This window comes from Odocoileus virginianus, unplaced genomic scaffold, assembly GCF_023699985.2.
Source record: "Odocoileus virginianus isolate 20LAN1187 ecotype Illinois unplaced genomic scaffold, Ovbor_1.2 Unplaced_Scaffold_2, whole genome shotgun sequence".
NCBI classification, from domain to species: Eukaryota; Metazoa; Chordata; class Mammalia; order Artiodactyla; family Cervidae; genus Odocoileus; species Odocoileus virginianus.
In genome coordinates, this window is record NW_027224264.1 from 7,795,052 (window position 1) to 7,811,385 (window position 16,334).

Consider the following 16,334-nt stretch of genomic DNA (forward strand, 5'->3'; position numbering starts at 1 on the left):
AAAGCATTCTTCTAATATCTAGTCTAATCAGGATATCTTATGAACAAAACCTTGTCGAAAGAGTGTCTGATATGATGCTTTTGATTCTGGCTGCTGTCATAACATCATGGCTCCTACGTGATGGCAGTGGAATGTGAAGATACGCAGTGCAGCCCGGAGCCTCCAGAAATAAACATTGTGGTTAGTCACCGACTGAAATAGACATGGGAGCTGCCAATGGCATATATACAAGTTACTACCTCGGTTTCAGCCTTCACTCACGTGCTGATATTCCCAGCAGAGGCAAGTTAACTCGATCAGTTCCAAAATACCCTTTTTATTTACCCACTGAAAGGACACCTGGATGTCAGCATGTATGGAGGCTTAGATGTGTTACTGTCTTCACTTTATTTATTTATTCATTTATTTTTACTGTCTTCACTTTAAAGCTGCAAACTGATGAGTTCTTTGCTCACATAGCAGACTAGTAAACATTTAAACCGCACACCCACACACACCCATACAGAGCAGGTGCACTCACACTCACACACACACACACACAAACAACAGAAGCATCCTGGCTTATGATGTGATCAAGGGAGAAACAACTTTGCAGCTGTACTTTAAGAAATGAGCTTCCACTCAGGTTCAGCAGATGAAGGGTGAGGTCATAGATGGGCTTATTGTGGAAGGAAGATGACAATAAACACTGAATATTAACATTAGTTTCTTCAAGGAAACCTGGCGAATGGCTTGTAGCTTTCCTGAAGTTTATTCATTCCCACCTGAGGGATGCTGCTTCTGCACCCAGGAAGAGGAGCCAGATAGAACCAAGTCAAGCACCCGACTGGCTAGGTCTGCTGGCTGATGTCCTCTGAACAAACATTCCTCCCAAGTCTTGGGCTCTGAGCAATGCAGGCACCCTGGGATCTATATCCTGTGTGCTTCTCTTCTATTCATGGTGTTCCCTCTGCCTGGCATAACCTTCCTTCTTTAACTGGAAAATTCTAGGCATCCTGCAATTTCCAGTCCAAGTATGATCTCTCCTCTGAGAAAATTTATCCCACTCCTGCTGCCAGTCTTCATCTCTTCTTCAGTGACACTTCCACAGTTAACCTTTGCTAAAATATTTTTGATACTGAATGGCGATTTTTTGTTTGTATTTCTGTTTAAAGGAGGTGTTCTGCGACAAGAACTCTACATATTCTTCTTTAGCTCTCATCTCATCCTTTTCAGTGTTGTACTAGACACAGAACAGAAGCCCAGTAACTCCTCTAATTACTTCTTTAATGAACTATCCCAGGGAAGAAGAAGGAGAGAGATGGGAACTGGGAAGGTCATGTCTCATCATATTAAAAACTCTGGAGAATCAAAGTGACTGGCAAAAACCATAAAAAATTTAAAATATCACCTTCTATGATATTGTGGAGTGAACAAGCATGGACACAAGAGAAGCATCTTGGAGTGAGGCTGGAGGGGTGGCAGACCCACATTGACTGGCCTCACTCTTTTGCCTGGCTGCGGCCACTCAAGTTCATTTCTGTAAAGACCCACTGCTAACAACGAGCAGCTTTTCTTCCCCAGTAGCCTTGACCAACAAAGGTGACTGTTGTTCCCATGGGCTCCAAACTTCTATTCCTTGCTTTGGTATTCATTCATTCACTCACTCCTTTGGTAGATTTATTAAGCCTTCATGCTAGGCCTGAGGCCACAGCTTCATGGCAATTAGTCTGATTATTTGGAGAAAAAAGAAATTTATGAAGACCAGTGACACGCTTGGATTAGTCTTTCAACCAGCTTTTCCAGGCATGCATTATAAATGGGTGTTTAAAAGCTCCATGATGGAGTCACCTTCATGCTCAGTTGACAGTCCTCCAGCCCACATTTGTTTTACTGATTTAAGCCAACAGTGACATCTTCTGGTAAATGCTAGAGTGCACCCCTTGTGCATGACTGTGGCTCTGCTCCCTAAAAACTCTCCCTTGTCTTTCAGAGCAGATAGATCATAACCACCAGGGTTAGTGTCTGAACCAGTGTTTTGTAAGCACCATTCCCACGTGGAGAGAGAGAGGAGGCAGGGGGATATTGACAGAGCCTCTCATGTTACAGGTGTGTCCCTCCTCCGAGCTGAAGGTCTCTCCTCATGCCTGTATGAAAGGAGGGCCATCCAAGGTGGGCAGCCTCGGGGTCTCTGCACTGTAGGATTATCAGAGCAGCAGAGAAATTAGAGGCATCTACACGTGTGCACATCCATATGCTGGTAATGACAGCTACCATTCACTCAGATGCCAATAGCTCTGGAGAGTCAGGGATTGCCAGCAGCCCTCTTCTTCCAGGGAAAATAGGTCCAGGGTGCCAGACTGCCCCAACTAGAAACACTTGATGCTGCTCAGAAAATGATCCTTGGGTGAAAAGGAAAATCAGCTCAAGGTGCATCTCCAGGAATGTCCAGTGGCCTCCCAAATGGCATAGTGTGTTGGAGGTGGAAAGGCAGGTGCAGATAACATCTGGAAGGTTTCACTGGGCTAAGGATTGAGGATGTTCATTATTCTAAGTGAGGGGTTGTCAGGGAAATGTCAGAGAAGACCCCGCCACACCCAGAGCAACTGAGGATGTGAAAGCCCAAGCCAATGGCGCAGTGAGTGGAGAAGCGAAGGGGCACTGAAACACAGGTGGCACTCTTCTGTGCTCAGGTCTGCTCCCGCACCTGTGTGACTGGCACTGGAAAAGGGCCTGATTATCGGTGTTCAGTTGCTAAGTCGTGTCTCTTTGTGACCCCATGGACTGCAGCACGCTAGGCTTCCCTGTCCCTCACCATCTCCTGGAAGCTTGCTCAAACTCATGTGCATTGAGTCAGTGATGCCATCCAGCCATCTTGTCCTCTGTCGTCCCCTTCTCCTCCTGCCTTCAATCTTTCCCAGCATCAGGGTCTTTTCTAATGAGTCAACTCTTTGCATCAGGTGGCCAAAGTATTGGAGCTTCAGCTTCAGCAACAGTCCTTCCAGTGAATATTCAGGGTTGATTCAGGAAGAGGCCCTGGAGATGCCCATAGATAATTCACAGGGCCCAGAGGGGAGCATCCCTATCTCATGCACTATTAATGACTGGAGCAGGCATGAGGCACCATGAAAATGCCTTGCAGTGATTCTCAGCCAAGCCTAATAGTAGAAGGGTTTCTGTAGATTTATTTTGAAAAACAAGGAAAAATCAGATGAGGCAAGAAGAGCAAAATGGGGTATGACACAGAAAGGTCAGAATGAGCAAAGGCAGAGGCAAAAACTGGAGGAAGAGCACAGGAAACCTCTTACTGGGAGTTACTGGGAGTTACTGGTCAGTGGCAGGAATGGAGGATGGAGAGGTAGCCATGGACAGGGTTGTGGAAGGCCTCAGATGCAACATTCAAGAATTGAGACTTCTGGGATTCCCTGGCAGTCCAGTGGTAGGACTCAGCACTTTCACTGCCAGGGCCCGGGTTCAATCCCTGGTCAGGGAACTAAGATCCCTCAAGTTGTTAGGTACAGCCAAAAAGAAAGAATTTAGATTTATGAAGGCAACAGAGAGGCCTTTAGAGGGTTTTAGGCAGGGGAGTGACACAATGGAGCCTGTGTTTTAGAAAGATCACTGTGTATGGTGTGTGGTGGAACTGGGGAAGTGAGTTGACATTACTGTAGAAAACAAGATAGAAGAAGAGAAGGCAGACTAGGGAGGCATTTGGAGGCAGGGTTGAAGTAACAAGACTTAGGGGCAAAATGAATGTAGGGGAGAGGGAGGAAGAGGGGTAAGGAGGCCTCCCAGGTCTCTGACTGAATGGACAGATAGAGCCTCAAAGAGTGATCTGGACTTAAGACGTGGAGTTGTCAGCAAAACATGATAGCTGCAGACCTTGAGGACTTACTTAGGGAGCATCTGTTAATTCCACATGTGAGGCTTCGAGTATTGGAAGACAGCATTTCAGAAACCCCGTGGCTTCTCTTCTTTATGTTAAATCTAGTTTTCAACTCTTCTGTCACTATGGTTTTGTTTGCCTCTGAACATATTCCAGTTGATTGGAATGTACCCTCCAGGCGCAGTCTGACAAGGAACAAGTCGGGCAGTCTATCACCACCCTCACTCTTGACACCGTTTCTCTTAATGTGGCCTCATATCACATCAGCCCTTTGGGCAGATGTAGCGCACTGCTGACACACCATCAACTACCTTCTTTCATTGTTTCACACGCAGGTCAATTGAAAACCCAATCTACTTTGTCCTGAACAGATGCGGTTTGTCTGTGGCCCTGTTGAATTTCTCATTGGTAGAGAAAGTCTAAGGCTGTCAAAACGCATCTGGAGTTTGATTATATCCCCTGATATCTTCACCATATCTTCTTAAAACGGAACAAGATGCAGGTGAGAGTAGGTCTCTGGTAGCTGCTGGAAATCTCCCCTTCAGGTTGATAAACCCAAAGGGTGCTGCTGAATGCTGTGATTTAATTTTAAACGAGTGAGCCAATCTCAGCCACAGAAAAATCACACTCAGCCTGTTTCAGTTAGACAGATTGGACAGAAATATCTTGTGACCAAACATGTCATTTCATTAGGATGACCAGGTGTCACATCTTTCGCGTCGTGACTCGCCTCAGCTAGCCATGTTGATTTAAAGACCCTTGTTTGGTGCCTCTGTGCGACCATGGTGCCTTGACAGGTAGGACACAGTGAAACATTTGCCATCCTCTGCAAGTCCAGGCCAACTTTTGCTTGGCATTGGTAAATTAATGTGGAAACAACAGCGACCAAAGGAAGAGTGTCCCAGGCAAGAAATCCAGGGGCCATCTTTGACTCCTCTCTCCCGCTTACCTTCAATGTCTGAATTTTCCCCAAGTCCTGCTGATTCTAGTTCTTTATTTTTAAACTTTTATTAGAGTGTAGTTGCTTTATAGTATTGTGTTAGTTTCTCCTATACAGTAAAGCGAATCAGCTACATGTATACACATATCCTCCCCCCCCCCCTTTTTTAATTTCCTTCCCATTTAGGTTATCACAGAGCCCTGAGTAGAGTTCCCTGGGGTGTATATAGTAGGTTCTCTTTAGTTCTCTGTTTTAGACATGGTAGTGTATTAGGCAAATCCCAATCTCCCAGTTCATCCCACCTGCCCTTCCCCTTGGTATCCATACATTTGTTCTCCATGTCTATGTCTCTATTTCTGCTTTGCAAATAACTGCATCTATGCCAGTTTCCTACATTCCACATATATGGGTTAGTATATGATATTTGTCTTTCTCTTTCTGAACTCAGTTCATACTGTGTAACAGTCTCTGGTTCTTATTCGCTCCCAAATCCATCCTTTCTACCACTGCCTGGGGTCAGACCCTCATCACTTTTCTACCTGATCACTGTATCAGCATCCTGGCCCACCTCCCTGTCCCCGGACTGACATCCATTCCACACTCCCATGTGACACACATCTGACCTACCACTCCCTAGTTAAGACCTCTTAATGGCTCCCTATCAATTGTGACATGAAGTGCCAGCTCTCCACATGTGACCCACAGCCTTGTGGCTGGCACCTGACAAGCACCTTTGTTTCTCTTCAGTCTGATCTCTATTAAGCTCCCTTGACATGAGTCTTTCTCAACCATGAGTAATTCGAACCCTCCCCGCTTCCATTCCCTGACCCTAGGACATTTGGAAATACCTGGAGACATTTCGGTTGCCACAACTGGGGAGCAGGTGCTACCAACATCTAGTGAGTTGAGTCTAGGAATGCTTCTAAACATCCTACAATGCAGGCTAGTGACTAATTATCAGCAGTGCCAAGGCTGACAAACCCTGCTCTATACACTGTGTTCCAAGTATGCAAAAGTAATTTTAATATTCTACATTGGTTCCAGGCAAAGATCCTACAGGTCCTTTCCCTTTGTATATGGAGTGCCTACTGTTTGGAATGGCTCCAATCTGTCTTTTGTAGATCACCTGGAAACCTCCAAGACTAAACTCAAAGATTGCCTCCTCCACGAGCCTTTCCTTGACCTTCTGGGGCAGAGTTACCTACCCTGGTATTCCTCTGTTTCAACTCTGCTGGTATTCCCCCACTGTAACACTCAGCACAATGGGCCATGATTGTCTAGTGATTTGTCTGCCTCCCCCATTGGACTATGAGCTCTGGAAGAGTAGGGACAGTGTAGCATTTATTAACATAAGCCCCCTCCCCGGGCCTGGAATAATGTTTGACATAAAATAAGTGATTAGTAAAAGACTGTTAATTGGATGCCTGCAGCAGAAACAGCAGAGCTTACGGTGAGCTCACAGGAAATGCCTATCGTTGTCTTTGATACAGAAAAGCCACTAGATGTCAGTATTAAATAACAGAACTACCATTTTACACCTGTGCAGGAACATTTTAAGGGGCTCTAGCTATGAAGGGTATCTAGTTACATTTAGCACTTGTTCCTGACTTTCTGTGTAGTAGTCCAATTTTAAAGAAGGGTGGGAAGTTTAAGGATATTAAGAGTATGTAAATGGATACAGTGACAGACTTTATTTTGGGGGGATCCCAAATCACTGCAGGTGGTGACTGCAGCCATGAAATTAAAAGACATTTGCTCCATGGAAAAAAGTTATGACCAACCCAGACAGCATATTAAAAAGCAGAAACATTACTTTGTCAACAAAGATCCGTCTAGTCAAGGCTATGGTTTTTCCAGTAGTCATGTATGGACATGAGAATTGGACTATAAAGAAAGCTGAGCACCGAAGAATTGATGCTTTTGAACTGTGGTGTTGGAGAAGACTCTTGAGAGTCCCTTGGACTGCAAGGAGATCCAACCAGTCCATCCTAAAGGAGATATCAGTCCTGAATATTCATTGGAAGGACTGGTGCTGAAGCTGAAACTCCAATACTTTGGCCACCTGATGTGAAGAACTGACTCATTGGAAAAGACCCTGATGCTAGGAAAGATTGAAGGCAAGAGGAGAAGGGGATGACAGAGGATGAGATGGTTGGATGGCATCACCAACTCAATGGACATGAGTTTGGGTGGACTCCGAGAGTTGGTGATGGACAGGGAGGCCTGGCGTGCTGCAGTCCATTGGGTCCCAAAGAGTCAGGCACAACTAAGCGACTGAACTGAAATGGATAAAAATGAGAACCAGTTTTCATGTTCATTGAAACAGACTATCCTGAAATAAGTACCCAAGTTCTAAGTCATAGATTTTGAGACTTGGCAGAGCAAGAAGAAACTTTTGAGATGGTAAATCATCTAAATCAATGTCTTCACTTTAGAAGTAAAGAAATTAAGGCCTCGGCAGCAAAGATTTGCCCACAAGTCACAAATGGCCAGTAGTTCTTGGGAATCAATCTAACTGCAAGGGATATTCCTGAGCTGAAGGCATATATTTTTAGTAGTTCCTGTCTTTGTGTCTGTTGATTATCTAGGATGGTATAATAAACCATGCTCAGAACAGACCAGTAATCCTTAAAAAGGGGGAGGTTTTTGGCTGCAAAGAGAGGGCATTTCCTTATGCCAACTAGTTGCACAGCAAGGAGCTGGGGGCATTTGTGTCTGGCACTTAAACCTGTGGTTCAGATAGTAAAGAATCTGCCTGCAATGCAGGAGACCCAGGTTCGATCCCTGGGTCAGGAAGATCCCCTGGAGGAGGGCATGGCAACCCACTCTGGTATTCTTGCCTGGAGAATCCCATGGACAGAGGAGCCTGGTGGGCTACAGTCCATGGGGTTACAAAAAGTTGGACACGACTGAGTGACTAACACTTTCACTTTCACACTTACACATTAACTTACTTACACATCAATTCCCAACAATACTGTGAGTCAGATATTGTTATTCCCATTCTGATGATGAAGAAGCTGAGACTAATGGAAAATGTGATTTGACCCAGTACCTCGCCACAAGTTAAGCTGCTGTTCTTGAGCCGCTGAGTCATGTCAGACTCTTTGCAACCCCATGGACTACAACACACCAGGCTTCCCTGTCCTTCACTATCTCCTGGAGTTTGCTCAAACTCATGTCCATTGAGTCAGTGATGCCATCCAACCATCTCATCCTCTGTCACCTCCTTCTTCTCTTGCCCTCAATCTTTCCCAGCATCAGGGTCTTTTCCAATGAGTCAGCTCTTCGCATCAGGTGGCCAAAGTATTGAAGCTTCAGCTTCAGCATCAATTAAATAGGATTGCTTAGATATGAACCAGTTTCTTTTTGACTGTAGAACATGTATTCTCCCCATCCTACTGCTGGGACACAAACCCAGGACTTCTATGAACAAGCTAAGGATGTGGTTGTCATATCATGGCCTGGAATCAGCAGCATCAGCATCACTTTATAAATTGTTAGAAATGCACATTCTTGGGTCAAACCACTGAAGCAGAAACACAGGGGCTGGAGCCCAGCAATCTGTTTTAGCAAGCCCTCTGGGAAATTCCCTGTTAGCTTCCTGGGCTTCCCAGGAATCCAGCAGGTAAAGAATCCACCTGCAATGCAGGAGACCCCGGTTTGATTCCCTGGGTTGGGAAGATCCACTGGAAAAGGGATAGGCTACCCACCCCAGTATTCTTGGGCTTCCCTTGTGGCTCAGCTGGTAAAGAATCCGCCTGCAATGCGGGAGACCTGGGTTCAATCCCTAGGTCAGGAAGATCCCCTGGAGGAGGGAAAGGCTACCCACTCCAGTATTTTGTCCTGGAGAATTCCACGGACTATATAGTCCATGAGGTCTCAAAGAGTTGGACACTGTGGGAAATTCTGATGCACGTGTGTGCTTGAGAACCACTGTCCTAGGCATGTGGCTTCAGACATCAAAAGTCCCTCAGAGATCCCGGGGGTCCCCAGAGTGTGGATAAGTGACCCCAAGAGACAAAAGCATGACAAAATAAGCCTAAGGAAGCTCACTGCTGTCCAGGGAAAGCCCAGAGAACTTGGCCTGAGCAAAGTTATGAAGATTATGCTGTAAACGTTTAACTTGCCTTTAAGGCCACTTGTTCAAGAAAGGCCACAATAAGTTTCTTCTTGCACCACTCAAAGGGGAAATAAATATAAAAGCCATTTTTTTGTGGAAGGAGACCACTAAAACTGTACAAGTTAAGGTCATAGGAGCGATCAATAAAAAGTTAATTTAAGAAAGGAAACAAATTCTTAGCCCAAATCAATAGAACTGAACATTTTGTTATACCTGTAGCTTAGTTCTGTATTTTAAAAGTTCAGCTTTTGCATGCCTTGTTCATGGAGTAATGATTAGTGGTACAGAAATAAGAACTGTGGTTGGTGGTCCTAAGTAGACTTCAGGGTGGGCCTCTACATGACATTGAGTTATTAATGCTGAAGGTCTGGTCCCCTTCCGTGGTTGATGATGTTGAAACCAACTGCACGGAACCTCCCACTGCATGTAAATGACTAGGTCAAGGCAAGGAGGATGGCTTATAGATCAAACATTAATATGTGAGCGTAGATGAAACACAAGTATAGTTAATTGATTCAAAGGCAATCCCCTCCAATGGGATTGGATCCCCCAAGCCCTAGGATTGCCATTTTAACTGCTTTTCTTGAGTGACTCATATACCAACAGTCTCCAAAGAGGAGTTCCTTAAACCCTATGAGCAGCCGTGGCAGCAGACTCATGTAAGAAGTGTGGGACTTGAAGAGGGGGAAACTTTGAAGTGGGTGGGTGCTCATTTAGATGTGTTGTCTTTGGTGCATTTGTCAAACCATTCTTGTGGCTTAGCAGTCATGTTTGGTCTAGTGAGAAACGTGAGCCTTTATAGTCACATAAAGTGGATTACTTCCAATCACTTGATTGTCTTCACCACACTGGATGCTGAATGTCTCTCCTTTTTCCCCTTTAAGCTGATGCTGTGACCAATTGATGCTGGGCAATGCAAGAGAGGTGGAAAACAGGACCCATCCTTGGGAGCCCACTGATCTATAAGACAGCCAAGACTTTCACTGGCTCATTGAATGGCTTGGCTTAAGAGTACTTAGCAGTACACAAGCACTCCAGGAAAGTATCTCCTGGACACAAAGCTAATTTAGAAAAGGCTGAAGGTCTCACACCCCTCCAAATAAGCCATCCAGTTCTCCTGGCAAGGGGTTTTCTGCTGTTCTTCACACCTCACCCGAAGGAAGGATCAGTTCTGTGTGTGTGAAGTAATACCTTAATCAATGCCTTAATTAATTGACGCTCCCCCACCCATGGTTAACCAAAAGTTAGCCTGTGTGTACTGTGGGGAAACATTCAACAAAGCACAAATAGATTTTCCTTAAAAAGAAAGATGTTTTTCAATGCCATTCTTCTTCCCTATCTTTTACAAGGCAGAAAAATGATGGTTTCTTATTTGGTGAAAGGGAAGAAAAGATTTCTAATGTCTGTAAATTTGAACCCAATGTAGAACTCTTCACAGTACTTCACACAGAACTCATCACCACAGTCCTGGTGACGTTTACTTCTTTTTAAAGGAAATCTAGTTCCTCTCCTTCCCAAAGCCCAATAGGCTCCAAAGTACATAAATCTAAGGACTTTTGTAAACAGTGAGAAAGCTGAGATTTTTAACAAGATGTGAAATTCCAAGCTTTATGACCCGTAGTTACCAGCCTTCACCCAGAGTCCACTCAACTGCTTGGCAGCGTGAAAAATTTTGCTGCTTACCCTGCTCCCTGAATTTTTTTTGTGTGTTCTAAAATTATTCCGTGAGTCTCAGATCATCAGTACTCAGTGTGGTTCTGAGGTGGAAAGAACTTTTAGAGAAAACCCCTTCCAGTGTGGAGATGAGGTAGCAGCGGCCTTTTGAAGGGGATGATCCATCCATGTCCCATAGAGACTAGTTCTGCTTCCTGCCTTCCCTTCCAGGGACTCCTCCCTCTCCACATGGTACTTCTCAGCTTCTGGAGTATTTCCATGTGGCATCTTCTGGCAATTTGTCATCCCCCAAGGGGTGGCATCTGGGGCAGCCAGAGAGAGGAGTTGGTTTTCTTCCTTTCTCCAAAGAGAGCGGGAAGAGGTGAAAAGGGGTAAACTTCACCCCCCAGGGGACAGACAGAAGGAAGCGGCAGGAAATGTCTAACTGCTACCACTGGGACCACCATGGTTAAGGTCTTGCTCTCCGGATAAGCATCCTTGGTATCTCTTGTCGTGGGTCTCAATGAAGATAACACGACTATTATATATAAAGTTCTTGGAACTGAGCTTGGAACCCAGCAGCTAACAAATGTTAGATCTCATTATTATTGCTGTTGTGGCTCTACAGACATGGGTATTCAGCTAAAAGATGTTATTCAACCTTCCTAAATATCACAAAGCTAGCTAATGACTGTCTGTCGGGTCTGTGTGATTCCTGAGCTCAGATGCTTGCCCAGCGCCCCGGCTGATGGTGCCCTATTCGGTCTCTGGCCAAGCGTGTCTGAGCCTGCAGCTGCCTGTCCTCACTGAGTCACACACTCCTGCTCAGACCTGGGCACTGAGGACAGCCTGGGAGCTACAGGCCAAGAGCACAAGGGGCCTGGCCAGAGTAGGAAGTCTCAGGACGAGGGAGTTGGCTATGCCAGGATGTGAAAGGAAGGACTGCTTCTGAGGTTTTTGCGGGCCCCTGATAGAGCCTTAAGGAGGGGATCTGAGCATGGCAGAGGTGGGGGCCAAGGGTGGGGTGTAGCGGGCCACTATTCTCCTCCCCACCTCCCATTACACAGGTGACGAAACCACAGAGCTGGCTCCCTTGCCTTCTCCAGATTGTGGGAAATCTGGAGGCCCATGGGATCCTTTCTTCAGGGACTCCCCCAAAGACAGGGAACCAAGTAACAGGCCTTCTGCAGATGGCGGGCAGTCAATAAATAGCATTTAAGGTTCTTCTGAGCAGGCTGCCAGCAGCTGCACTGGTTCACCTGGGCTGCTGGCCATGTGCTGTCTAGGAGGCAGGTACCTCGGGTGCGCGTGGGGGAAATCGTAAGAGGAAAACTAGTTGAGATAAATGTCTGCTCTCAACATTGTGGTATTTTCCAGAAAAGCACAAGGGAAAAGTTTTCCCCTCCATGAAGGCTGCCCCTTCTCGAGTCCTGGGTTGATTTTAATGAGCTCTAATATTGTTGTAAGGTGCTGAGAGAGACGAAGTGCAAACCCTGGCTTTTGTGGGGGAAACAGACCTCGTTTACCATTTAAACTGTGAAGAATGGGAGCCATTCACAATTTCCAGGGCTAGCTGAGTTGTGCCTCCATTCCCCCAGGAGCTTTTTTTTTTTTTTTTCTTTTTCCTGCAGGTATTCAGGCTGCAAAAGTCACAATTACTGGATAACACAGCTTGGCTGTATGTATGTGGAAATGAGCATCGTATATAGCACCGGGTACAGCCTGGTTTCCCCACAGTGATAACACGGAAAATGGAAAAAGAACTCGCTAATCCCCCACTCTTTTCATTTCCAAGGCAAGCCATTCAATATCACGGTAATCCAAGTCTATGCCCCGACCAGTAACACTGAAGAAGCTAAAGTTGAACGGTTCTATGAAGACCTACAAGACCTTTTAGAACTAACACCCAAAAAGATGTTCTTTTCATTATAGGGGACTGGAATGCAAAAGTAGGAAGTCAAGAAACACCTGGAGTAACAGGCAAATTTGGCCTTGGAGTACAGAATGAAGCAGGCAAAGGCTAACAGAGTTTTGCCAAGAGAACTCACTGGTCATAGCAAACACCTTCTTCCAACAACACAAGAGAAGACTCTACACATGGACATCACCAGATGGCCAACACCGAAATCAGATTGATTATATTCTTTGCAGCCAAAGATGGAGAAACTCTATACAGTCAGCAAAAACAAGACTGGGAGCTGACTGTGGCTCAGATCATGAACTGCCTTATTGCCAAATTCAGACTTAAATTGAAGAAAGTGGGGAAAACCACTAGACCATTCAGGTATGACCTAAATCAAATCCCTTATGATTATACAGTGGAAGTGAGAAATAGATTTAAGGGACTAGATCTGATAGAGTGCCTGATGAACTATGGATGGAGGTTCATGACATTGTACAGGAGACAGGGATCAAGACCATCCCCAAGAAAAAGAAATGCAAAAAGGCAAAATGGCTGTCTGAGGAGGCCTTACAAATAGCTGTGAAAAGAAGAGAAGTGAAAAGCAAAGGAGAAAAGGAAAGATATAAGCATCTGAATGCAGAGTTCCAAAGAATAGCAAGGAGAAATAAGAAAGTCTTCCTCAGTGATCAGTGCAAAGAAATAGAGGAAAACAATAAAATGGGAAAGACTAGAGATCTTTTCAAGAAAATTAGAGATACCAAGGGAACATTTCATGCAAAGATGGGCTCAATAAAGGACAGAAATGGTATGGACCTAACAAAAGCAGAAGATATTAAGAAGAGGTGGCAAGAATACACAGAAGAACTGTACAAAAAAGATCTTCACAACCCAGATAATCAAGATGGTGTGATCACTCACACTTACCTAGAGCCAGGCATTCTGGAATGTGAAGTAAAGTGGGCTTTAGGAAGCATCACTATGAACAAAGCTAGTGGAGGTGATGCAATTCCAGTTGAGCTATTTCAAATCCTGAAAGATGATGCTGTGAAAGTACTGCACTCAATAGGCCAGCAAATTTGGAAAACTCGGCAGTGGCCACAGGACTGGAAAAGGTCAGTTTTCATTCCAATCCCAAAGAAAGGCAGTGCCAAAGAATGCTCAAACTACTGCACAATTGCACTCATTTCACACACTAGTAAAGTAATGCTTAAAATTCTCCAAGCCAGGCTTCAGCAATACGTGAACGTGAACTTCCAGATGTTTAAGCTGGTTTTAGAAAAGGCAGAGGAACTAGAGATCAAATTGCCAACATCCGCTGGATCATCGAAAAAGCAAGAGAGTTCCAGAAAAACATCTATTTCTGCTTTATTGACTATGCCAAAGCCTTTCACTGTGTGGATCACAATAAACTGTGGAAAATTCTGAAAGAGGTGGGCATACCAGACCACCTGACCTGCCTCTTGAGAAACCTGTATGCAGGTCAGGAAGCAACAGTTAGAACTGGACATGGAACAACAGACTGTTCCATATTGGGAAAGGAGTATGTCAAGGCTGTATATTGTTACCCTGCTTATTTAACATATGCAGAGTACATCATGAGAAATGCTGGACTGGATGAAACACAAGCTGGAATCAAGATTGCTGGGAGAAATATCAATAACCTCAGATACACAGATGACACCACCCTTATGGCAGAAAGTGAAGAAGAACTAAAGAGCCTCTTGATGAAAGTGAAAGAGGAGAGTGAAAAAGTTGGCTTAAAGCTCAACATTCAGAAAACAAAGATCATGGCATCTGGTCCCATCACTTCATGGCAAATAGGATGGGGAAACAGTGGAAACAGTGGCTGACTTTATTTTTGGAGGCTCCAAAATCACTGCAGATGGTGACTGCAGCCATGAAATTAAAAGACGTTTACTCCTTGGAAGGAAAGTTATGACCAAACTAGACAGCATATTAAAAAGCAGAGACATTATTTTGCCAGCAAAGGTCCATCTAGTCAAAGCTATGGTTTTTCCAGTGGTCATGTATGGATGTGAGAGTTGGACTATAAAGAAAGCTGAGCATCGAAGAATTGATGCTTTTGAACTGTGGTGTTGGAGAAGACTCTTGAGAGTCCCTTGGACTGCAAGGAGATCCAACCAGTCCATCCTAAAGGAGATCAGTCCTGGGTGTTCACTGGAAGGACTGATGTTGAAGCTGAAACTCCAATACTTTGGCCACCTGATGCAAAGAGCTGACTCACTGGAAAAGACCCTGATGCTGAGAAAGATTGAGGGCAGGAGGAGAAGAGGATGACAGAGGATGAGATGGTTGGATGGCATCACTGACTCGATGGACATGGGTTTGGGTGGACTACGGAGGTTGGTGATGGACAGGGAGGCCTGGCGTGCTGCAGTTCTTGGGGTTGCAAAGAGTTGGACATGACTGAGCAACTGAACTGAAGTGAATTCCTCACCAACCTCTCTAACTCAAAAATGAATCCCATGGCATGCTGGAGTGAGTACAAGAAGGGGCATCAGAGACAAAGATCGTGCTGGAACAGAAGGACTGATTTTGAAGGTTCTGGAGTATTAAAAGCTCACAAGAGCTTTAGAGGTACTATGCATCAAAGGGTCATTTTTCATGGTATAGATAAGAGACTCTGGACCATTGCATTTCCCCTCTAAGGCAAAAAAGGAGTGGTGTAGTTCTGGGGAGCCAGGGTCCAAGCGCTCCTCCAAGTTACAACTGAGTATCACACTGGGATGAGCTGAGTCCTGGAGAAAAGAGATTTTTGTACCTATCTAACATGTGCCTGAGTGGGAAAGTTTACAGTGTGTGAAATCAGACAATGATAATGTTGTGAAATAGAATTCCTGGTTCCATTTTGGTTGGTGAAAGGACAAGTATCCTACAATCTTTGACAATGTCGAAGCGCTCATTATTTATTTATTTATTTTTGGCCTTGCAATGCAGCTTGCAGGATCTTAGTTCTCTGACCAGGGATTGAACCTGGGCCATGGCAGTGAAAGTACAAAGTGTTAACCACTGGACTAGAAACTCTTTTAAATGGCACTTTCCAAGCACCATCCGGGGCCAGTTGGGGCCTTAGTTTTTTGAGAAGAGGTAGGGCTATCTTCTCACAGAGCAGGGAGCCTGGGTAGTGGTCTGTAGCCCCCTCCACACACATTCTCCAGGTGGCTGAAAACCACATTCCATGTGTGTAAACCCACCTGCCTGCTGAAAGCAAAGCCCTTGTGACAGGGACTGATGGGAGTGCCCACAGATGAAGGTAACAGATCCATATTTTGCAGAGTAGCAAGGCGGGCCGGCCCCTCAGAGGTCATCTGGTCCAATCATTTACCAACAAGAACACCAAAGACCAGAGCTGAATGATAGGGATTCGCCCCAGGTCACATGAGTCGTCTGTGGCAGAGCTCTGACCCGAAACCAAGTCTCTGACTCCTTCCTCAAGTTCGAGAATATCTTGCTCAAGGTAACTGACAAACAGGAACCAGCTTCGGGAAAAGGCTGCCGCTCTGTTTCGTAGAAGCTCATTTATCCTCCACCGCAAGATTTGAAAGACATAAAGAAGGACTAAAAGTCAATGCTCAGACTAAGAAAGATGTCTGACTCTGATTTTCCAACTGAAGGCGAATGCTTGAGGGAGGAACACCCTCAGAATCTATCTTCCATTAATCATACTCTAGAAAGACATGTCAGTGGGGACTCAGATTCACTTACATGCTGCAGGAGCCGCTGACAGAGCTTCCCCCTTCCCACCCCCTGGGCTTGGCTTTTCTCCCTGGAATTGAGGTTAATTCTCAGAGATAGTGACCCACAGTAAGTTGGACTGAAGGCCCCAGAT

At 45.2% G+C, this 16,334-nt stretch overlaps 1 protein-coding gene across 2 annotated transcripts in view; it reads right to left on the reverse strand.

Moving 5' to 3' along the window:
• HS6ST2 (heparan sulfate 6-O-sulfotransferase 2) overlaps window positions 1-16,334 on the reverse strand; it is a 333,770-nt gene that overhangs the window by 3,530 nt on the left and 313,906 nt on the right. The gene's annotated exons all lie outside the window — the stretch shown is intronic.